This window comes from Gouania willdenowi, chromosome 13 (genome assembly GCF_900634775.1).
Source record: "Gouania willdenowi chromosome 13, fGouWil2.1, whole genome shotgun sequence".
NCBI lineage: Eukaryota > Metazoa > Chordata > Actinopteri > Blenniiformes > Gobiesocidae > Gouania > Gouania willdenowi.
Genome location: NC_041056.1, coordinates 12,158,178 through 12,182,416, shown reverse-complemented (window position 1 = coordinate 12,182,416; position 24,239 = coordinate 12,158,178). Strand labels below are relative to the sequence as shown.

The 24,239-nt window shown below is 37.8% G+C and overlaps 1 protein-coding gene across 8 annotated transcripts in view; it reads right to left on the bottom strand.

Annotated features, from left to right (window-relative positions):
* lrfn1 (leucine rich repeat and fibronectin type III domain containing 1) overlaps window positions 1-24,239 on the bottom strand; it is a 173,479-nt gene that overhangs the window by 134,886 nt on the left and 14,354 nt on the right. For 2 of the 8 annotated variants that reach the window (XM_028464813.1, XM_028464819.1), the window contains exon 2: window positions 4,484-4,554. The exons of 5 other annotated variants lie outside the window; for them this stretch is intronic. The gene's annotated coding sequence lies outside the window, so the exon portion shown is untranslated. Of the gene's footprint in view, window positions 1-807; window positions 965-4,483; window positions 4,555-24,239 lie in introns of all 8 variants that reach the window. One more of the 8 variants, XM_028464817.1, reaches the window with a different exon arrangement.

Here is a 24,239-nt window from a genome sequence, read left to right as displayed (position 1 = left end):
CCCAAATATGTAATTAAAAACCATGTAACATGTTTCAGGCTTTCAGTTAACTTTTGCTCAGTAGTCACCAAAACATTTTTTTTACTGCTGTCAGCTAACCTTAGTTTAAGCTTAAAATCCCTGCACAGAGAAAAGCTTGTTTTTATTTGTTTTATGCTATATGCATTGTATTGTGTTGTGTTTCGATTGTAGCAATTGTTGCAATTTTAATTTCCTTGTTTTCTCTAAAGACAAAAATGGAATCATAGGGAAAAGAAATACGAGTCATAGTTCCAAAAAAACAGTGCACATCACATATATGAACACATACGCAGACATGGTAAAAAAAATTAATAAATACTTTTTTTTGTATTATAGAAAATGATAAACGTTATGATGTAATAAACTGCAACATCAGCTTGAACAGGATATAAAGAACCAAATAAGGTCACAAACATCCATACAATAATAAATGATGAATCAACATCATTTAAACCAAAATGCTTTACAATATCAGGTACATTCACACTCACACACCAATAGGATATTTTTTAATAAATACTAATGATGATTAGGCTCTCTGACTAGTTCAATCAAAGCAGTAATGAAAAATATATGCTCGCTCCATTCGTATAATTGTGCAACAGCTCTGGTATTGATTCTACTTTTACAATGATATAAATGTTGAGTTTTTTGTCATGTGTTCTATAGCGAGGATAAAGGTTACATTACTTGTCTTTGAAATATTTTTTTCTCCAACACATTTTGCTTTTGCAACAGTGCGGAAAGAGCTTTATTCAATTACCGGTTGTTTTTCTAGTCGAGTACCTGCTTCCAATAGAAAACAAAGCCCTGCAGTGAAGCACAGGCCACTGGACTCTGGAGCAGAGGAGACTTTTTCTGTTTCCTGGGTTTGGCAGACAGCGGGATGGTACTTGCCAAGCTGGGATGTGCTGAGTTCAGAATTTGATGGCGGCGTTGCTTCCTGTTTGATGTTTTGAGCCATAATAAATAAGAAAAATACATGTTAAAAGTGTTTAGTTGTTTTTATTTTTCCTAAAATTCCAAATGTGTCGATCACAAACTTAATATAAAATTTTAAATCCTGATGTGGACATTTTATAATATAGTGAAAATCTTGTGGTTATATACTGTATGACCAGGGTTACAATCAAGTAGAGTAGAGATTCTTTAACTATCCTGCAGTGGGGATATTTACTGACATGTCAGCTGATAGAAAGTGCAATAAAGAGACAACAGAAGGCAACACAGAAAAACCCGAAACACACGCGAAACATTGTGCAATGAAGGTTAAATGAAGCGAGAAGCTATACATAAATAAAAATATGAATAGACAAAGTATCTAAAAAGAATAAAGGAAACAGATATAAAAATATTAATTGACAAGAATAAAGGATAACAGATATATACATATCAACAGGAGATATATATATATATACAGTACATATTTACAGACAGTGCAATGACTCAGACAGATTTATTGTACAGTCGTACACATTCAGTGGTGAGCGTAGGTGATGTCACAAGCACAGAAGGAGAGTGCGCAGCAGCGCAGCAGAAAGCGAGGAGAGGCGACAACCCAGGGCTGTCAGACACTGAAGGCAAGTGCGCATCAGCACCGCGGAGAGCGAGGTCGGGTGCCGATGCAGCAAAAAACCCAGAGCTACAGAACAAAACAGGACAGAAGAAGTGTTGCCTATCGTAAGGTGTCCAACATGCAGCTGAAATCATACCTGCTCCGGTGATCAGTGACAAATTTGTACCCACCCACAGTTTTCTAATGCCCCCCATTGACATTTGTCAGCCGCCGACTCTGATCCTCACTAATTATGACATAATTGTAATCAATTACCAATCATGCGATTACAATTATAATTGACCCCAACCCTGTACATGACTATAAAATGATGACTCCCAGGCAAATAATGCAGCTATTCTACTCCCAGGTTATCTGAAGTGACACCTCACATGCTTTAATTACACGGCACAAATCCCTTTTGTGGTTTTCGATAGAAAGCTGTTCATTGGTTGTTGGCTGCGTCTTTCCAACATATGGACTCACAGCAGATGTCATCATCACGTGTGACTCACTGGGGCAGGTTAAGTGACTTGCAGTGACAACCTTAGATCAAACCGATTCTCAGGACAAAGGTGTCTTATTCCACCATTTGCTACTCTTCAGAATCCTTGTAACAGTGTATGATTATGATGACACATCAGACGCATTAGGTGACTGTGTTCATAGCTCCGTGACTAAATGTGAGCAACAACATAAACACGATTAAACGTCACCAGGGAATACAACACCCGGAATTGGTCACCACGACTTGGCTGATGGAAATGACAAATATTGAAAGTTGAAAGATCCACAAACTAACATTTAACTCTAAACAGGGTGGGGTTGAAAGATAGGGGGGGTGATAATAAGGTGACATCCCCAACCCATTACAGCAATTTCATAAAAATCAATTTTGAATTTAGTTCAAAGACTTCTCAGTGAGGGGTTGACTGGAAAGCCTGGAGTGAGCAGGCAGCAGGGATTTCTTTATTTGCATTGCATATTCATCGTCACGAATCTCTGACACACTCAAGCACACACACTCACGCACAAGCATACACACTTTTTGGCAGATGATCATTGCGTAGAAGAATGTTTTCCAAACACAGTGCTTTAGCACACACGCTGTGAGAGATTGTCAGGTGTCCCATTTAAAATGATCAGAATTTTAAATGGGACACCTGGTCAACAGATGGTTGTATTTTTTTCCTCCTGTCATTTTATCTATTTTGCATTCAAATGCTTCCACATTTGTAGGCAAAGGGAAAAATACTCCCCTAGAGGAGAGTAGGTTGAACAACAAGGCTACAACGGAATGTTAAATGACTAGATTTTTGTTTAATTTTTTCCCCTAAGTGTGCATTTGTCATCATAGGTTAACACTACTTGTAGTGCAATATTTTCACAAAAACTATACATGTTTTTTTCTTGCAAAAAAAAAAAAGTGTATTATACTGAGTAATTGAGACCGCCATTAGCCCTTCCAAAGGAATGGTGGGCTAAACTTTATTAGCGGGAAGTTGTAAAGAGAGGGGGCAGTGTTACACCTGAGTGAGAGGGAAATACAAGGGTAAAGGCGTTAGGGAGGACAGTAAAAAGAGGGACGAGACCAAAGCCATTTTGCTTGGGCGGTTGGTAACATGAGTTGCTGTTACTATTGTGAAGAGGAGTGAAATTTACTGTGCCAGTGTAGTGAAACATTTAGAGAATATTTGGGGGGAACGTCTCAATGCTCAGATACAATAAAGATAAGGGTGATGAACAATTTGAAGTGATAAATGAGCGCTTTGTTTTGATGGCTTTAGTAGCACAAACTACTTACCTTGTAAAAAAAAAAAAACAAGCTGCTTGTTTAAGAGTAGATTCATGCATAAAATACCTATTTTGTATGTGAAAAGCATTCAACACTACAACAGTCAACTCACGAAACAATATGAAATACGACATAGGGCTCACGATACGAAATACACACTATACGATATAAAAAATACGACAAGTCGACGGAACCTTGTAAACATTGCAGCATTTGAGCTACTACGGCAAGCAAGAGGGACAATTGTCATTACGTTTTTGACACTTTGCTTAGTGGATTTTATTTCATGAACCTTTGAATTGCAAGTCATAAAATTCATATTAAACACTGAAATGAAATAAAAATACAGTAGTCCCTCGTTTATCGCGGGGCTTACGTTCTAAAAATAACCCGCAATAGGCAAAATCCGCGAAGTAGTCAGCTTTATTTTTATTATACATGTTTTAAGGCTGTAAAACCTCTCACCACACACTTCATACACTTTTCTCAGACAGGAATTAACATTTCTCTCCTGTTTAAACACTCTCAAAGTTCAAACCTTCGTAGATTTTAAAACATAAACCTGTTTTCAAACGTACAGCACTTCAGAGTCACACTGCTAGTGATCAAAAAATTCACGAAACACCGAGGCCGCGAAAGGTGAACGGCGCTATAGCGAGGGACTACTGTAACTTATTTTGGGGATCAATATTTTCAGCAAAGCAAATCATACTATCACTTAAAAATATTGTATCTGAGACACAGTCACTCTCGACTCTCTTTTCTCTCTGACTTGTATTATGTTATATGTTTGCTATTATTTCAGTATTTATTCTGGTTTGTTGGAGTCCTTAGTGTGCCCGTGCCTGTTTGGAGGACCTTAGTGTGCACCTTATTTACAGGTGAGAGGTCAGCGTTGAAGCAGGAGTCCTATCTCATCCCCTGAGGGCATAGTAGAGCGAACCGTTGAGCAGTTTTGGGGCACAGAAAAGAACACTTTCATCATTAGCCAGTGTTGCTCGTGTGCTATTCCTTGGGGCTACATTTCACAGTCTGAAGTGCCACAAAAGGTGTTATGGAAGGTAAAGTTTGCGTGCAAAGGGAACTTCTGACTTTCACTTTGTTCAACTCACCAAATCTCTTTCTGCCTGGCGGTCAATTGGCTCATTTTCACTTAAAGCGAGGTGGCTGAGTGGCACTTCCGCTGATGGAGAAGAAGAAAAGTGTTGCGTGAGCAATTGCATGACCAGTCCTAACTCTCTCATGTTATTCACCCAGTGCTACGTGCTACGTTCCGGATCCTGATCCAACCACTTCTAAGGAGCAGCGGGGGGGGTGAATGCATTACAGTATGACGATTAATTAGCTGAATGTCAGCCAGTAAGTGTGCACTGACAGGGTGTTGCCTCTCAACCAGAGTTCACTGCATAAAAAAAGGACCTTTGTTAAGATTTGAGTCTTCCAGGCAGTAATTTCACTTACCCTAATATCTTTTCATAATAAGATAAGAAATTGTCAATGAAAATTCATCGGGAACCTTTGCCCATGACAAAGGGATTTTTTTTCCCCCTCCGAGGACAGCAGCGTTTCATTTCCCAATCTGAATATGAATGAGCACAAGTTCAGGAACTTCCTGCCCTGCTTTTAAAATTGGTGAATCATGCAAATCTTCAATAATGTGAATAATGAATTATCTTACTGTTGTTAGGCAGATTAAGTGACATTTATGGAAATATAAAAATATCACAATGATGTAATGAACAATATTTTCAAAATGCGAGGGAAAATACATTTCTTTAACAAAAAACATGTAAGCCATTTTAATGCACACATTCTCTTCAGAAAATGTACAAACTGGCTTATATTTTTTTATTTATTCATCCATTAATCTTGTACTTCTTCTTGACTCTATTTTGAGGCTGTGAAAGGAAGCCAGATAAAACCCTGCATGCTCAGAGAGAACATGTAAACTCCACACAGTCAAACCTAGGCTTGTGTGAAATCGATTAGTGAAAAACGAAGATATCATCTTGTGAGCTGGCCAAGAAGTACTGGTCGAAACTGGCCAATTGTTTGATAGATGAGCCAAGCCTTTGTTCAATAACTGAAAACCAATGAAGAGTCAAATTGTTTTCTACCTAATAAACCGTTGCACATTACAGACTTTCTGGGTAGAAATATAAAAAAAAATAGATTAAATGAAATATGTACAACAATTATGACATCAAAATTAACGGTATAATCAAAACGTTTTATATCATTCAAACAATTCCAGGCGTTGGTTGCCTCTCAACTCCTATTCTAAATAAAACCAAAGCATTAAAGCTCAAATCCGGAGTTTCTGAAAGGACGTCTCGGTGTCCCGCCCGAAACAGCTCCACTTCCTCCCCCTGCCTCTGCAATCTACCAGAAGCCACACCTTTACTTTTCTGCATGCGCATCGCATTGATATAGGTCTATGGGTCAGGTAAGAGCCAAAATCATATTTAACTGTTTGATGTTCTGACGCACGGCCTTGTTTCCGTGCACAGTTCCGCATTCACTTTGATTGACAAAACAGGAAGTTGAAGCCTATTGGCTGGGAGCACTCGGCACTCATTTCCATTTGTATAGGAGTCTATAGGATCAAGGAGGGACTTATATACATTAATGTATATGAATGACCACCAGCAGTAGACCATAGTAAAAGACTAGTTAGGTATTTTTTCGCATTTCAAAAGAATCATACATAAACATAGATTTCTCAGAAACCCCAGCTATCAGCTTTAAGAAAGATTTAGAAATAAGCAGCTTTTTTTGTATCAGTGAAAAACTTTAACTATGAGACTTCTTCCTCTAGAGCCCTTTCGAAAACAAGTCAAGTTCTGCCCTTTGCATTGATCACAGCACATTTCATATGACAAGTCTGACTCAATGATTAAAAGATGAAGACCAAAGCATTAACGTCACGGTAATTAGTCGTGCTCAGAAAATTTCACAGCAAATGTCTTAATTGTTTATTTTGGGTCATAGCAAAATGTGGATTTTGCAAACAGAGGAAAGGTCTGGATTTAGTTTCAAATACTTGATTTGGATTCAGTGCTGGAAAGCAATTTCCCTGCTTTCTGCATACTAATTTGTGCAGATGTCGTCCTTGAGAGGAGTGCGATTAATAATGGATACAATGTGACTGTGTGCCAATGGTAAACTGTGAAGCGCTTAACGGTGATGACAGGTTGGAGAAAGTGTATATATCTGAAATGTAGAGTTTTTAAGTGAACCAAGAAAATCCTGACTTGAATTCTTTAATCAGTCCTCTGTTGTAGGTGTATAAGACACTGGAAGCTACCAGTGAAATGTGATTCTGCTGCCACTGATTTCAGTACGAGTTCATGCTGGAATCAAAACCTATAGGATGATACAAGATGTGCACAAACATGAGGAAATATGTCCATAGGAATTGACAGTATCGAATTGGCAAAGCAAATTTGTCGAAATGAGATCCAGTTTATTTTGAGTGTCAGAGCTCAGCATTGAGGATTTATCACAGTGAATGTCATTCGTTTGTAACAAGATTTCTAAGTATAAAACAGCTGTCAAATTAGTATCAGCGGTGTGAAATTAAACCCAAATTTGCCTTTTTCATTTCACTGTGAGATGATCTGAAGCACGTGTTTCTCAACTGGTATTACATGGCTTTGCTTCGAGTGTAGACACATGCTGGAAGGAAAAAAAACATTTCTACTCAGAGCCACATCTGCGTCATTCCTCTTTTCATGCTTCTTTGTTGGTAGCAGAAGCAGATAGCTGAAAACTTGACATTTCATTTTAGCCTTGGTGTAATCTAGTAGATGGGAGGCCTACAGAACAATGCCAGATGCATGTAAGTAAATGTATGCAGCGCAAAATACAAATGAAACAAATATATAAATATCTACTCCTCACCTATTGTCTACTGTGTATGTACTGCATTATGTCTGTGTATCATGTATATATATATAAATATATATATATATATATATACTGAATATATATATTGTTTTGTTAAATAAAGAATACAAATGAAACATTAGCATTAAAGCAGCAACGTCTGACCATTACTTATCCATTTTGAATTTTTTAGAAAAATGTAGCAAACCAATTTTAATCATGAGACAAGACGGACTATGGATGGGTCACCGTCATCCAATAACCGGACTACGCTATCCTAGATATTGTTCTTATTTTCCTTGGGCAAGACACTTAACCCACATTAGTCTGTGTAAATATAACATATTATAAAAATAGTCAATGAATTTGGTCAGGTGATCGGAACAGCCTTAAGTAAGAAAAATACAGCCACACTAATGTCAGTTGTGGCTATAGACGTAGCTAAACTCCACCAACACGACTGCGGAGTGAATGAAATGCCTTCTATTCATGGTTTGAGTTACAAAAATCAAAGTGCAGCACAAACCTAACGCAGTGTTACTCCATTCAGCACTCATTCTAAAAAAAATGTTGTATATAATTATAAAGCTGCTGGAAATGCTAATTTTCTTAAGCGATAAAGACATAGTATAGGCCTCATAGATCAATAAATGGAAGATAATTGGCTCAAAAAACTATGTAAAGGTTAACATTATCTCTACTGTAAACAATGTCATTGTTGTCGAAAATGTTTTGCGCATTGCATTGTGGGATATAAAGTCCCGTAGACAGACGCATAGAAGTGTTTTTCCTTCATTCTTACTGTGATTTCTCGTGTTTCTTCTTCAGACAAAGAGGACAGCGCTTTACTTTGCAAGACATTTCATTTCGGACAATTTTGTCCATTTAAGCCCAAAAAATAAAGGTCTGGCAGAGCGGCAATTTCAACCTTTTACATCGTTTTTTTCTCAAACAAATGATCTTCAATTTATCAATCTATGAGGCCTACACTATGTCCTTATCTGATAAAATAGTGTCTCCAGCAGCTTTAAGTGCTTTTAGTCCCTAATGTATTGCAAGTACCAAGTTTTGAGCCATGGTTCGATCCCCAAAGGTTGAAAGACTATCACTGAAGACCAGACGTCTTTATAAAAAAGATTTCTGCCCAAAGTGCTGCACTTTAAATCTCATGCAGAACTCTAATCAAAAGATGGCCAGGGGTTTTTTGGGTATGGTATGAACTACTTTCAAAATGGACTGACAGATGGAGCTTCTTTGTAAGTCTAAAAAAAAGATGTCTCATGAGCTGGTGAATGAATAATTTTCTTTCAGCATACAGTATATATTAACTTTTGGAGAGAGAAAAAAACCACAACCTGGTTTAATTTGGTTTAATTGGTGGTTGGAACAAATTTATTTTTTTAATCACACTGAAATAAATGCCTCATAATTGCAGGAGGAGGTTTTACTAGCAGAACGTTAGCCTCAGGCCTGTGACAGCCCAGGAATCAGCACAGGTAGTTTTATCGACAAAAGACAAAGGCAAACATGAAGGATGGGATACACCAATAATTCCCTCCTCTTGAGTTGATATACAGACATAAACAAGGTCTCCTTCCATGTGAGTCAATGCTGGTGTGAAACAAAGCACTCAAACAGGAGGTTTCACTCATTACAATGGCTCACGTCTCAAAGGTAATAGCTCGGAAAATTTGGACATCTTGAAAAGGCAACAGGGACTACCAGGCCATTAAACATTTCTTATCCCACTGACTTTGGCCAAACAGTGCAGACGACAGGGGTCACATGCTAGGTCACAAGCTTAATACATACTCCTCAAATTGTGGCAAAATTGAAGAAAAATGCTATCATAGAGAGTTCATATCCTCAAGGTTGCCGGTGTAACCACCTCATACAATGTGGATACCACCTGAGTAGACATCAGTATATCTTAAATAGTAAACTAAGGTGTAGAGCTGGGCGATACATCGAGATTCAAGATATATCGAGTTTTCTATTTTGACGATATAGAAAATTACAATATCGTCTTTATCGATATATATCTTTTTCATAGTTTATTTTGTTTTATAACACTGGTTTTAAGAGTTGCTGCTTTCGCTATTTCTCAATATATAAAAAGCACAGTTAGATGGATTGCTGACTGCATCCAAACCCAAACCTTCTCCTAAACAAGCCGCACTCCAGAACTCACTCACACATGCTGTCCTTTATAAGAGAAAAAGCCAAAAGTGGCACATATTGTGCAGCCTCCACTGTTTTTACAAATGTGGCCTAAAACCTTTGAAATGTCCTTATTAGAAGATCTATGCCTAACAAAATGCATATTGTTGCACCATATTTGTTTTATTAACTTTTAAAAAAGGGACTACTTTACCATTTTAGAGCCTGCGCGCCGCCATGTTGAAATGACGTCATTGATGAGATTCAGGATCATTTAGCAGCTTTTTCAGTCCAAATGACAACTTGTGCCCTAAATTGCCTTTCTAGTCAGACTTCATTTGACTTACCCTACTAAAGTGTCTACAGAGTGTTGAAGCATTGTCACTGTACGTCTGCATCACAAACCACACACTGTACCTATCTGTAAAGGTTTCCATGATCCACGATAATGTAGTCAAAAGCTAGTGTGTAAGACTTCCCTGACTAAGCCAGCTTATACTTTTGCTCATAAAACTTCTAAGCTTCTTAACCAGTAAGCTCAAACTGAGCTAATTATTCATAGACGACCTCTGTTTGAAGGAGCACAGCCAAGGGTGGCTCTTTGAAAGCAGCAAAGGTACCCTCCATCACGAAGAATTGAATTAATATACCGAGAAACCACAGTGAAATATGGATTTATTCCTATTACAGTACAACATTATTTACAAGTTAGTCTTATATAGAGCCATATTTGGATCATAGCCCATCATTTTTTCAGATCTGCAACCATTGCATTCTATGAATACTACAGTATTTCAATCATAAAATAACAAACTACCAACTATTTGATCAATATACAGATTCTAGATCAGTTTAAAAAAATAAAATAAAAATCCCTATTTCTCATCATTGGCAAAATTTCAAAAATGTATATCTCAGTTTTTTAATTGCACTATCTTCATGAATCAGTTACTGTATGTCAGGTTGGTTATTCAATTACTTCACAGAGTTTCATCTGGAATGCATCCAGGTTGCACATTTTATCGCAAATGTACATATGGACCTACTGTATGGTTATCAATGGAGATAGAAATGTCTTACAAGCTTTTTAAGTGTGAATGATAATGGAAGCATGATCAGGATCACCAATCAAGATGACTGCCAATATCGGGCAAAGAGGATATTTGGTGTTTGGCAGAGGTTTGTACTCTCTAAGTGTTCTTGTTTGGTATTTTCTTTAATTTTATTTAGTTTGGTAAAAGTTGCGAGGTTCTTGCCAAAAATGGCCGCTCTAACCTCATACGCTGTTGACATATAGTGTGTCATTCACTGTCATTATCTGGCAAAGAGGATATTTGTCGGCCTGAGTGCTCTCGTTTTTGATGAACTTATGCTAACCAAGAAAATACAAAGTGACTAAAAAAATGTTCTATAGCAATGTTAAGGCAATAAACCCAACCTTTATTTTGAAGGTTGATTCTTGCGAGGAATGACAATAAACTGTCTATTTATCTACTGTGTGTTGATTAATGCATTCCTATCATACTGTGAATGTGATTCTGACTTTTGAAGCTCATCAGGCAATAAAGCTGACTCATGCAGTTAATTGCCATTCATGGATTTTTCAATCTGCCTTTTTGTTTTTAAACCTAACATCTTCAAGGTCAAACATGACTTTCTTTGTGCATTTCATTACTAGACATCGGCCGATTTAATCGGCTGATTTTTGCGTGTTTTAAGTGTATCGGCATCGGCTGATGCACATTGCTGCGTTCGCCGATCCACTTTATGAACAGAGCGGCTGCTGCAAGCTGCTCCCAGAGTGCACAGTGCAGAGCCCCTCCCCCCACTAGCAGAGCGTGAAGCAAGCTCTTCAATCCCAACGGTAGGTTTTAAACTTTCAAAGCATATTTTAACTGTTTAACTTAGCGATGTTGCACGGGTTGCAGTTGTAGTTAACGAGCAGCTGGCTGGAGGTTTGGCGTGTGTGTGTTTTTCTTTCCCTCGTTCTCTGCTTCTCTCCTTCCACCTTAAAGCACTGTGCTGATCAGCTGTCTCCAGTGTTCACAGACATTTTTAACACCTCACTGGAGACATGCACCGTACCAGCCTGTTTGAAGGCCTCCACCATCGTTCCTGTCCCTAAAAGGCTGAGGATCACAGGACTTAATGACTACAGACCCATCGCTCTGACATCTGTGGTCATGAAGTCCTTTGAACGCCTCATGCTCTCCCACATCAAGGACATCACCGACCGCCACCTGGACCCCCTGCAGTTTGCCTATAGATCCAACAGGTCTGTAGACGATGCTGTAAACCTGGCTCTCCACTTCATCCTCCAGCACCTGGACTCCCCAGGCTCCTACGCCAGGATCCTGTTTGTGGACTTCAGCTCTGCTTTCAACACTATAATCCCAGCTCTCCTTCAGGACAAGCTTTCCCAGCTGAACGTGCCAGACTCCACCTGCAAGTGGATCACAGACTTCCTGTCTGACAGGAAGCAGCACGTGAAGCTGGGAAAAACCATCTCTGCTCCCCGGACCATCAGCACTGGATCTCCTCAGGGCTGTGTTCTTTCTCCTCTGCTCTTCTCCCTGTACACCAACAGCTGCACCTCCTCTCACCAGTCGGTCAAACTCCTGAAGTTTGCAGACGACACGACCATCATCGGTCTCATCTCTGATGGAGACGAGTCTGACTACAGGTGGGAGACAGACCGGCTGGTGTCCTGGTGCAGCCAGAACAACCTGGAGCTCAACGCTTTAAAGACAGTGGAGATGATAGCAGACTTCAGGAAGAACCCAGCCCCCCTCACCCCCCTCACCCTGGGAGACTCTACAGTGAGCTCTGTGGAGTACTTCTGCTTCCTGGGGACCATCATCACTCAGGACCTCAAGTGGGAGCTGAACATCAGCTCCCTTATCAAAAAAGCTCAGCAGAGGATGTACTTCCTGCGGCAGCTGAAGAAGTTCAGTCTGCCAACAAAGATGATGGTGAACTTCTACAGCTCCATCATCCAGTCCATCCTCTGCTCCTCCATCACCATCTGAACACTGCAGCTACGGCCAAGGACAAGGCCAGACTGCAGCGTATCATCCACTCTGCAGAGAAGGTCATCGGCTGCAATCTGCCCTCCCTCCAGGACCTGTACGCCTCCAGGATTTTGAGGCGTGCAGGAAAGATTGTGGCCGACCCCTCCCACCCCGGTCATAAACTGTTTCAATCTCTCCCTTCTGGAAGGAAGTTTCGGTCCATCAGGACCAGAACCTCCAGACACAAAAACAGCTTCTTTCCCTCTGCCACCATCCACATGAACACACCCCAAGTCACCCACTGAACCCCACCCCACCCGATCACCACCTCCATGATAACATTATCTGCTGCACTGTATATATATATATATATATTTATATTTATCCTATTTATCCTTTATTCTCTATCTATCCTTTATTTATCCATCATCCTTTATATTTATCATTATTATTATTATTATTGTTGCTGGGTTGTTTTTTTTTTTTTTTTTTTTTTTTTTTTTTTATTATTTTTATTTTCTTTGTTGTTTGTTTTGTGCACCAACTACCAAGACAAATTCCTTGTACTGTCCTTAAAACTGTACATGGCCATTAAAAACATTTCTGATTTTCTGATTTCTTACTCAGCGCTGCGCTGAGAAGTTTTTTTTTTAACTTTGAGAAGCAGTTTACTACTTGTTTGAATATTTATTCTTGTTAATGTTGATAGAATTTAGAACAGAAACTTGAACAGTTTGTTGCTTTAAGCGCATTTGACATCACGTTATTTTCCTCTGTTAATTTATCTTCTGGGGTTGTGTTGGAATGGACTATTATTCATGGTTTCTTTTTGTGTTTAATACTATAATTATATGTCTTTATACTCAATAATCCTGTTAATAAAATACATCTTCAGTCAGGCCAACTTTTGTCAAAGATGTTTTCAGGACAAGGACAAACAGTTTTTTTTCATAATATTTCATGAGATGTCTCACTCTATTTTTTACTTGTTCTTGTTCTACATTACCTGTTTTTCTTATTGGTTAAATATTTTTTACTTGGTGTCGTTCTACCTCACATTTGGTAATTTCAATAATTGTTCTTTTTTTTCTAATTGAGACTTGTACTATTTGTGTAATTTTTATGATGTAAATCGAGGGGGCAAAAGTAGCATCAGCTCCAAATATCGGCTCAAGAAAATCGGCATTGTGTATCGTTCATCGGCTAAGGTTGATATAATGATCCCTAATCATTACCCAATAGTTACTGTTATCGGTTGATATTCAAACACTTAGTTGTATTATGTATATTTGGGGTAAGTTGTGATCTTGCATCAATCAGTGCCACACAACAAAAAAGACTAAAGTAGTTTTCATCAGTACTTTTCTAAGCTTAATGAAATAAATTGATTGAATTTGGATGCATCTCGTGAACTACATATCCAGCTGAGCAGCATCTATAATTCCACATTACCAGTGTTGCTGTAATAGCATGCCATTAGCAGAGATACCTCATTACATTTACATTGTAAATCTTTCAAGTGCTTTTTCACTTTCTCTCGCACATCTACATTGATTTTCCTGTGTATGCAAGCTGATTGCGGAGGCACTTAATCACCAGCCACATTGAAAACTTTGAAGCTATTAAAATATTACCTAAAATAATTTATTAAGCACAAAAGAAGCGACTTAATGAATGACTGTCCAAAAGAACACAGCTACAGGACTAGTCATTTGTAAACTGATGCAGGGTTTGTGTTGTGATGAAAAATAGGTTTCTGTCAAAATAATTCCATTAGATTGTCTGACTCAACACATGCACTGGTATAGGCGGAGGATCAAGGTTCTGAGAACATGTATTCAACTCATCCATGTTAAATGCATTTTTATTCAATTATATACATTACAGAATAAGAAATGATGGACTATTGTTTTCTAAAATATATGAAATATGTTGCTGATTTGATACATGTGTGTGTTGATTCAAGTATCCATTAATTTATTTATCTTACTCACAAACTAATAGTATGTCAGCTTATTTCCATGCTTGCAGTTTGTCCTAAATCCTCCGTCTCCATGGATTAAATCCCACATGTGATGAAACTTGCTACCTACTGATTCTGTGCATCCCATAGGATGGCATTTTGTTATATCATCTGTCATATGTTTATATACCAGGGATCGGCCATAAATTATTTTCTGAAGGCTACAATTGTGTCTGCATTTAGAATAATGATGTATCTAAGCAATAATACAATAAAGAGCAAAAGATATGTGTGTTTTCTGAGTCATTTTTAGTGTTTTGTTGAATATTTCAGCTGTTTTGTGTATATTTTGTTGTCATTTTGTACAATTTTTTCTCTTATTTTGTGCGTTTTTGTTGTCCTTTTATCTTTTTGGAGTCATTTATGTTGTCCTTTTGAGTATTTTTCTGTTATTCTGTGTGTCTTTGGATACATTTTTGTCTATATTTGTTGTCTTTTTGTGTATTTTTCTGTCGTTTTGTGCACTTACTGTTTCGGGCCGCACAAAATTAGACCAAAGGCCGAATTTGGCCCTTGGGCTGCCAGCTGCCAATGTCTGCCATACCATATGAAGAGTGTTTGGAATAACGGCGTTTAAAATAACGGCGTTAGGTAACAGCGTTTTGTTTTTTTTTTCAGTAAAGGGGTAATCTAACTAATTACTTTTTACGCCGTTACAATGCCGTTAACGTTACTGAACGTTAAATGCATTGATTGAATAAACTGTGACCTGATAGCACCTCTGGCTTCATACGCAGCTGTAGTGAGGAGGTGGGTTAAAACAAGGTGAGCGATTATGATTGGCTAAGGCGGCGTCATGTTTCATGGTTGATATCTTTATATTCTGTTTTGGTCATATTTTTCAATCTGTTTCGATTTTTCCATACTCTATTACGTTTTTTGAACAATAACGTCACAGTATTTTCAGCGGAACTGCCAAATTAGGACACCGACTCCAGGCCCAACACTTCGAGCAATCCTCCATTTTTATTTCTCGCTTTTATTTTGTAGTCCAAGCTCAAGGATGCCCAAGTTACGAGAAGAGAAATCAAAATGTTCAGTTGTTGGATGTAGTAACCCACACGCTTCATTACACCGTTGACCAGCATCAGAACCTTTTCAAAGTGCCTGGTTGAGTTTTATTTTTCACGGAAATGTACCCACATCTGTGGATAAGGTCATTTTTGTGTGCGCGAAGCACGTCAAGGATGACTGCTTCATCAACCTCTGCCAGTATAAAGAAGGATTTGCCGAAAGACTTTGTCTGATTGAGGGTTCAATTCCTTCTATCTTTGGAGACGACGAACAGAGCACTTCGGTAAGCTGTAAATAACGCTAAAAAGTGTGATGATAAGACGTCCCTGTAATTGTTTTGTTAGCATTAGCAGTTGCACCGTCTTCAGACTTCATATGTTAGCGCTGTGTGCTCGTTTTAGATCCTTGATGATATGGCCTACGTGATTTAATTTAAGTCTAAAGTTTTCATTAGTCATTTCATTTTGCCGTTTTTGTCTCTGAAAAGACTATTAAAATGCATTTCGTGAAGTTAGCTTGGCGCTAGCGTTAGCTCGGTGCTTGTGTTAGCTCACTTGTTAGGGTTCTGCAGGTTCATCTTCATCATTTTCATCTCGCTCCGCCGGGTCAGACTCTGGCTCAAACATGTAAGGCTGGATGGACAAGTCTTCTGTTGTTGACATTTTGTAAATAACGTGTGAATAAAAAGTTTCTGCGCCGCTACATAATCGTATCTCTTCTATCAAACAGGGTCAAGTTGAACCGAGTGTCACCTCTGCAACCTGGAGAGGGGGCGGGGTATGAAGTGTCTCATTTGCATTTAAAGAGACCGCACCAAAACGAGTTGCTCTTAGAAGCACATCAGAAAAGGGGTAGAAAATGGGCCTGTGGAGCTATAATAATGAGGAATTCAGACTCAAGCATTGCAGTTCCACTTTATATAGGCCACAACTGTATGATTTATATGTAAAAAGGAAGGATTTAAAAGCATGATATGTCTCCTTTAAATTAATTGTGGTCAAAGACAAGAACGTGCATGTGAAGTGTACATTATATCCAGGAGTGAAGACTTTGTCGACATCTGTTGTAAGCAACTCAAATTTAATGAAGCACTTCACAACGACACGCATCTAAAAAATCTGAATTATTTGACATATAGCAAATTATTTTTTAACAGTAACGCAAATAGTTACTTTCCTTGGTAATGAGTTACTTTTATTACAGAGTAATTCAGTTACTAACTCTGTTACTTTTTGGAACAAGTAGTAACAATAACTAATTACTTTTTTAAAGTAACGTTCCCAACACTGCATATGAGTAATGTTTCTGACCCTCACTCAAGCACCACCAATACACACATTTGTGTTGGTGTTCTAGTCCACCCACATGAGAATAATATGCAAAGCATAAAGAAAATAATCATCATCTTAAACACTTTCTTGTGCATAAAAAACAAATGTGAAAACTAAAGAAGTTTATCAAAATGCAAACAAAAAAAACTCATATGTAAAAATCTAATCTAAGGTTAGGAGAAAAGAATTTAGTGATTATGAATGAATCCTCAAAAAACAACAACATAAGTGATTCAATTTTACATGAATAAAATAATGACAACATTTTAAAATTTGAATTGATGTCTACCATCATCTGATCAATCGTTCACTGATCATGAACAAACAAACCACAAACGTGCAGCCAGAGTCATGAAGAGATTTCTTGAACAAGGAGAGCAATGAGGACTGAGGAGAGCTGCAGCAGATGGCGTGGGCCGTGCATAGCGCTGATCTAAACATCGTGCCGACGGTGTGGGATTACAGGAAGAGACAGAAGATGCTACGACTGCCTGAAACCACAGAGAGGTGACAAGCTGTCTAAGATACGCGGAACAAGCTACCTGTCGAGAAACCTAAAAAAAGCATGCAAACCTGCCACAAAACTGGATGTTACTTCGAGAGCATCGGTGCGTTAGCTTTGGTTTGACAGCACAACCGATCTCATTATTTTATATCAATGGAATTAATTATACAGTACATTTGCTTTAAATCACAAAGTTTGGATGAAAAAGTCCTTAAAAATGTCATTTTATATGTCTGATTAAAAAAAGCTGAAGATTTTCTTATGTTGTAATAATAATAATACATTTTTATTTAAAAGTGCTTTTCTAGAAACTTAAAGACACTTTACAGCAGAGATGGTCAACTTTATCACAGTAGGGGCCAAAAAAAATGTGATTGTCTGATCCAAGGGGCCACATTATCAAAATGATTGTCAGCATTTAGAATAACAACCAATCTGAGCTTTAATACAAAGAAAAGCAAAGGATTTGTATTTTTGAAGTCATTTTGTGTATTTTTGTTGTTTTGTGTGTTTTTGTTGTCGTTTTCTATATTTATGTGTTACTTTTGCATATTTTGTCACATCTTTTGGACTAAATTTGTGTATTTTTGTGTGTTTTTATTGTTTTTTTTTATTCCCTTGTGTTTTTTTGTTGTGATTTTGTAAATTTTCCTGTAATTGTGTATGTGTTTTTTTTTTTTCATTTATTTTTGGATTCATTTTGTGCTTTTAATTTTGGGGGCCAGACAAAATTAAAGGAAGGGCCGTTTGCCCATGTCTGCTTTACAGGTTAAAATAACAACAGCAAATACAGTGACAATAACCACAAAAAATAAATCAGAAAAAAGAAAGAACATCGCTACAAAAAAGGCATGAATGAGTGGATGGTTAAATGTTAAAATCCGAGTGAAACAGGTGAGTTTTGATGACTGATTTGCAAGATGTTGTGATTTTAATCATGCACACTACTTCTTTTAAATTACCACAGAAACTATGAGCCGATAAACTGCAATGATCACAACCATTACTGTGATACTGGGCATGCAATCAAGTGAACGACACTGTAACAGTCTATTCCCAGTAAAAGTAAGTATTTCACCTGCAGCCAAGTCATATGGAGTCTAATAAGAGAACTTGGACCAGATTTGTGCCACAGGCACATCAGCCATACGTCAGAGTCGCCGATTAAACCGAAACCATGCTGGGATAAAAAAAACTACCCCTCCAGTCATGGGAGAGGACACGTTTTTTTCCAGATTAGACTTGTTTTACCTTATCGTCACATCAATTTTTGGAACAAATAATAAGTAGAGATGGATTCTTTTTGGATTTCTTTCTTGCCTTTGAAAATAACAACACTTGGGTTTTAATCTCTTAGATCAGACATAGGAAACTGGCGGCCCGGGGGCTACATGTGGCCCTCAGTCATTTTTTTTGCGTCCAGTAAAGCAATTTCCCAAAAGATGTAATTCAAGAAGTTGGAAGGAATATGAGGCCCAACATAATACACAAAGTACACAAAAATCCCCTCAAAAATTCAATAAATACACAAAATGGCTCATATAACATAAAATGACAACAAAGACAGACACAACAACCACTTAAACAAACGAAATCACAAGAAAAACACACAAAACAACAACACTTCCCAATGCTTCCCAACCTTTTTTGTCCAATGTACCAGTTATCTTTTCTGTCTTAAGGCGAGTACCCCTTTATTTCGTTAATTTGTAAAACAAAAAAAAAAAAGCTTGTCTGAAAGCTTCACTCATTTTTCTGAGTTTTTGACCATTTTAGGTGTCGATCTTCACCTTATTTTAATGTGTTTTAATGTACAATCACATTTGTGGCCCCCGCTGTGATAGAGTTGCCCTCCCCTGTCTTAGATTTTGCTGATCAAAGCAGCTTCGACAAAACCGCGTTGACTTCTTATTTACTGAACAACTACTGAACTTTCTGACAGTTTCAAAGGTTTTTTTTTTTTTTGTTCATGCAGAACTACAGAGAGAACCATGTTGCCCCTTCTGGACTTTAAACCCAGCATGTCACAATTACATGGCACACACTTCATCCATCTGAGCCACTAGGACACCAACAAATGTGCAGGTCGGAGGAATGTTTGCAGCCAAGGCTAAACAGCAAATAGCACCATCATGTTTGGTCCACAATGCTGAGAGGAAGACAAATGTAAGAACTTGAGCCACAATGTCAGAAGAAGGGAAACGAAGTTAATGCTTTTGTCAGCGGACTCATATATGATCCGTCTTAGGGAGGAAATCTGCTCAGAGCTCCGTCACTCCTCGTGACTCAAACCTGAAAAAAAAAAAAAAAAGCGCTTTTGCAGCCTTTCTGACAAGCTCAGAACAGAAACGCTGTGTCTCTGACAAAACAAATGATGAATTTGCTACGCATAAATAGATGTGTATATGTAATCCGTGTACCATTTGTTCTTTGGTTATTCTGTTTTAAAACCAGATCCAAATAACAAATAAAAAGTGTGGTTTTTTTTGTTTTACTGACTTAAAAGCTAAACATATATACAGGGGGAAAAAAAAAAAGACAAGCAGCATTTTTTTTTGTTTGAAAATTAAATTTTGTTCTGTTTGTGTGATATTTGGATATTTATGAGGGAACTAGGACGGGAGCTTCATGTTTTAAGATCACCACACAGAGGGGACCCACAGATGGGGGCAGATTTTTACTCCTGAACAAAAAAATGAGCAAAAAAAATCACATTACTGATGAACTGGTGAATTGAAATGTTAGTAATACATAAATAAATGTAAATAAATAAATGGATGTTACGAAATGCATTCACATGATATGTGAGAGGAACCTCAAAGATGGTGTAATTAATCTTTGAGAGACATGTAAACCCATGTAAATTTGCGATGGTAAAACAGGGGACGGGACCCGGATAAGCAAACTGCTTCTCTCGTCTCCTTTTTCGGCATGTACAAAAAAGAAAAAAAAAAAAAAAAAAATGAAAAAAAAAAAAAGTGAATGTAACCATGTCGGAAATAAACTGAATAAATAAATAAATAAAAAAAATAAATAAATAAATCTAATAGTGCTTCTCGTTTATTGTGATGCCATTTGTGGCTCAGAGTATTAAAACATGCACAAAAAATATATATCTGTGTAATTGTTTTTTCAATGACTGTATCAAATCGTAGAAGTTCTAACATCTATTGTTCCTCACACCAGCTTTAGAGTCGTTTATTTGGATACTATTTGGACTGTAACACCACAAATTTAAATTTAAAACGGGAGCAGCTTGTTATGAGCTGAAACAGTACACCGACTATATTCTCAAAGCTGTATGTAAAAGCCAGATTTGAAAAACTCTTCTTGTCATTGAATTGAGATTACAAGCAAAACTGTGAGTTTGTTTCTATCCAACACTGTGAATTCACTGCCCCAAAGCTACTTTAGTGACTGCCAGCTGCTAAGCATCATCATCGCTCCACCGGGTGCTCTAAAAATTACTGACACGTCGAAATTCAAAGTCATAATACCATTCATGAGTAAAACTGTAATTCACTGATTGAATTTGACAATCAAAAACTAAAACAATCTCCATGTTCCAGATAAACGCAAGCTCCCATAATATCTTCTTGTTAGTAATAACACATTTATGCTAAACCACAAAGCAGCAGCAGCAGCACGATGCTGCAACCATCCTTGATTTACGTAAATGCTGGCTTACTAAAATACCCCTGTCGTCTTCTAGATTCAAGGCAGGAAAACGGATGAATTCCTTATCACAGTCTCACAATTGACTTCTCCACCCTGACCGTGGATCAAAAAGGTCTACATCTGCTGTTCTCCCTGCACTCTCTCAGAAGAAGGGATGGAGTTAGAGGATTTTCCTTTGACGTTATCTTCTTTTCATCCTTAACTGGAGCTTCATTTCCTCTGAGATGTTCACCAGGCACAATGCGATACCAACTCATTCTACAAAGCAAATAGAGATGAGAAGAAAGAGCATTTTATATGTTCCTGTTTATCATATCAGCATGCAGCATTGTGCCAAACCAGTAATCTATTTGTGCGGCTACACCGCTATGCTTTAAGAGGCCAAGTAGAGTCAATAATCTTTGCAACCAAATTTTTTAAATTGTGCATTAAAAAAATAGGGAGTCATACTTTTGGAAAAAGGACAACAAAGTGCTTAATGCTAATATATCTTTGTCACGCCCTCCACCTCTTTCACAAACATCTTTGGGTTTGGCTTTCCTGTGTTCTTAATGTGCCAAAATGCTTTTTTCTAAAAGTCAATCAAGTTTTAAACCTTGGAAGGATATCAAATGATATCAAACTTTAATGAGTAACACAATAAATTAATAAATGAAGGTTTATTTCAAACATGTAACGTGATTAACGCAACAAGGAATGTAATTCAACTTTATTCAACAATTAAGACGACCTTTTCTGTCTATTTTCAATTCCTGCTCATCTGTACATAACCAAAATGATAACAGTGCAAGGCAAAGCACACATTGATCATGTGACCTATGTAGTGGTGGGCGAGCACTGCTAACCTCCAACCTGCCAATAGTTCTCTTATATAACATCATGACTGTGTCTTTTATATCCAATGTAAATAAATCAATTGTACGCATTCTTTTCTACACTATTCAATAACGGCAAAGCAGTTTGTAATTTGTAGTATGCTTTATAATCATTACTATTTGATTTGAAATATTTACTTTGATTTATTTATTTCAATCTAGGAGAAAGTAAAAAAGAGGCTCACAGTTTTCCCGGTGCTTTTATCTCATGATTGCAGTCAGTTTGAATGTTAAACAGTTTAAAAAACTATTTTTTATTTTTTTCTAAATTCCTTCAATTTTCCTCAAATTGTTACTTAATAAAATAAAAAAAAATAACAAAGCAATAACTTGCATCTTCAAATTCTTACAAATTTTAGTTTACATGAACAAAAAGGAGTAGGAAGAAGTATAAACTTATCTAATCATACCTCTTTCCTCACATAAACGTTAACAAAGTCTCAATTTACTAACACTTTGAAAACTATAATGTGAATAAACAATTAATGCAATATAATACTCACACAGAAACAATGCAATAATAGTTTTTTACATTCACTATATCTCCTTTACAAATAATCTACCATATCCCTCAACTTTTTACCTAAAAATAACAAGTTAGCAATTTAGCAATATTGTCATCACTTTAAATTACGGTAAATATGGTATTTGGCACAAATATTAATAAAAACTGTATTTGCTTTATTAGTTTTAGTAAGTTACCTTGGGTTTATTGCATTACAAGCTGACAGGTTAATTACTACCTATGACGGTTCCCTGTGGTATTCTTTTATTTATGATGTATTTAAAATTACTTCAAAACACAAATGAATCCACATGGTTAATGTAACCTTCTAATATGCTATTTATTGAACGTCATGAACACTGAAGAACTCAAACCTAATGGCACAAATTATGTAACAATCCTGTCCGTATTAATTAATCTCTGCACAATTATGTGGTGAGTCAAGCTGTCAAATATACCCAAGTTTAATCATCATCTCAAACCACTAACTCTGGAAGATAAATCATTGTGGACTGTCAGCGTGGGCTTTGACACATCAGGAGCGTAACACAGCAGCCCGGTAAAAACCAAGGTCGACTACCAACATCCTTACGGGACACTTCAAATAAGTTATCAGCAGAATGAGCCTGAAGCCTTCAAGCATCCATCCATTCAGCCGTCGTGGATGGGGGTGACAGGCTTTAGAATGTCCTACACCACTAATCTTGGGCCATCACAAATGAGCCATTTTTAGTCGATGGACACCACGCACACACAATGGCGAAATCCAACCCTCATCTATCAAGACTCATGACAGAAAATGCCTTTTGTCAAAGCAATCTAATGAGCAGATATCATTGACGAATGGTGTCATCAATAACTGTGAGTGTGAAGGGCTTCAAAAGACTGAGCGCTGAAACATGATTACTTTTTAACAAGACGAGAGCTGTGCTGGTTGATTTGCAGTTTGGGTGGAACATGTGTATAAGTGAGAAGGTTGAACCCTAGGTCTTTAATATTGCTTCAGAGGAAGATGATGTACAGGTGACCTTCTCCAGGCTTGGTTTTCTCTGACACAACTTAGGTTGGCATATATCAATGTATACCTGCCAATACTCATTTTTCCTCCAGGGATAATGTTGGGGTATCGCTTTGTGGTGTCAGCTGTCAGGTAGGGTAATTCAAAGAGTAACTAAACCCCAAAACCAAATGTATTTGGGTATGAAGTAGTGCTGTTGATTGATCCTGGTCCAACTCTCAACACTTTAGCCTAACTGGGGGTTTCCACTGGATACGCCTCCGCTGCGCCACGGCACAGATCTGGTTTTGCCCCGCTGTCCGCCGTCTGGTAATCCACACCGGTGCACCACGGTGCACTCCGGTTGGACGACTGTGACGTCACGAGACTGAGCAGTTCTCACGATATTTATATAATCGCGCGAGAACGCAGTTAAAGGTATGTGTTATAAACGCAACAATAAACAGATAAACAGGTCAGTGATCCTAACGAAGGAGTAGAAGAAGGTTGGACTCTGGATTTGTCATTATTGGGATAATTTTTTTAGTCCATATCGCCCATCCCTACTAGTTAGCACAGCATAGATTCTTCATTGGAGATTATATAGTGTCTTAACTGCTCCAGGCGCCCTGCAAATAATCAAGGCATGTTTTGAATTTCCTTCCTGGTGGCAGGTCAGGAGAAAGCAGCAGTTTCTCTTTAAAGTCTTCCACCTGCCCTAAAAACACACCTTCTCTAGTGTCACTAAAAAGTTTCAGTCATGGCATGCAAACCACTCGTCCAGGCTGTTGATTACGCTGCCACAATTACAATGGTTTCAAAATTGAGCAGTTTAGGAATGAAAAACACATGCAGTGCTGTGGGTTAGCAGGGCTCCAAAG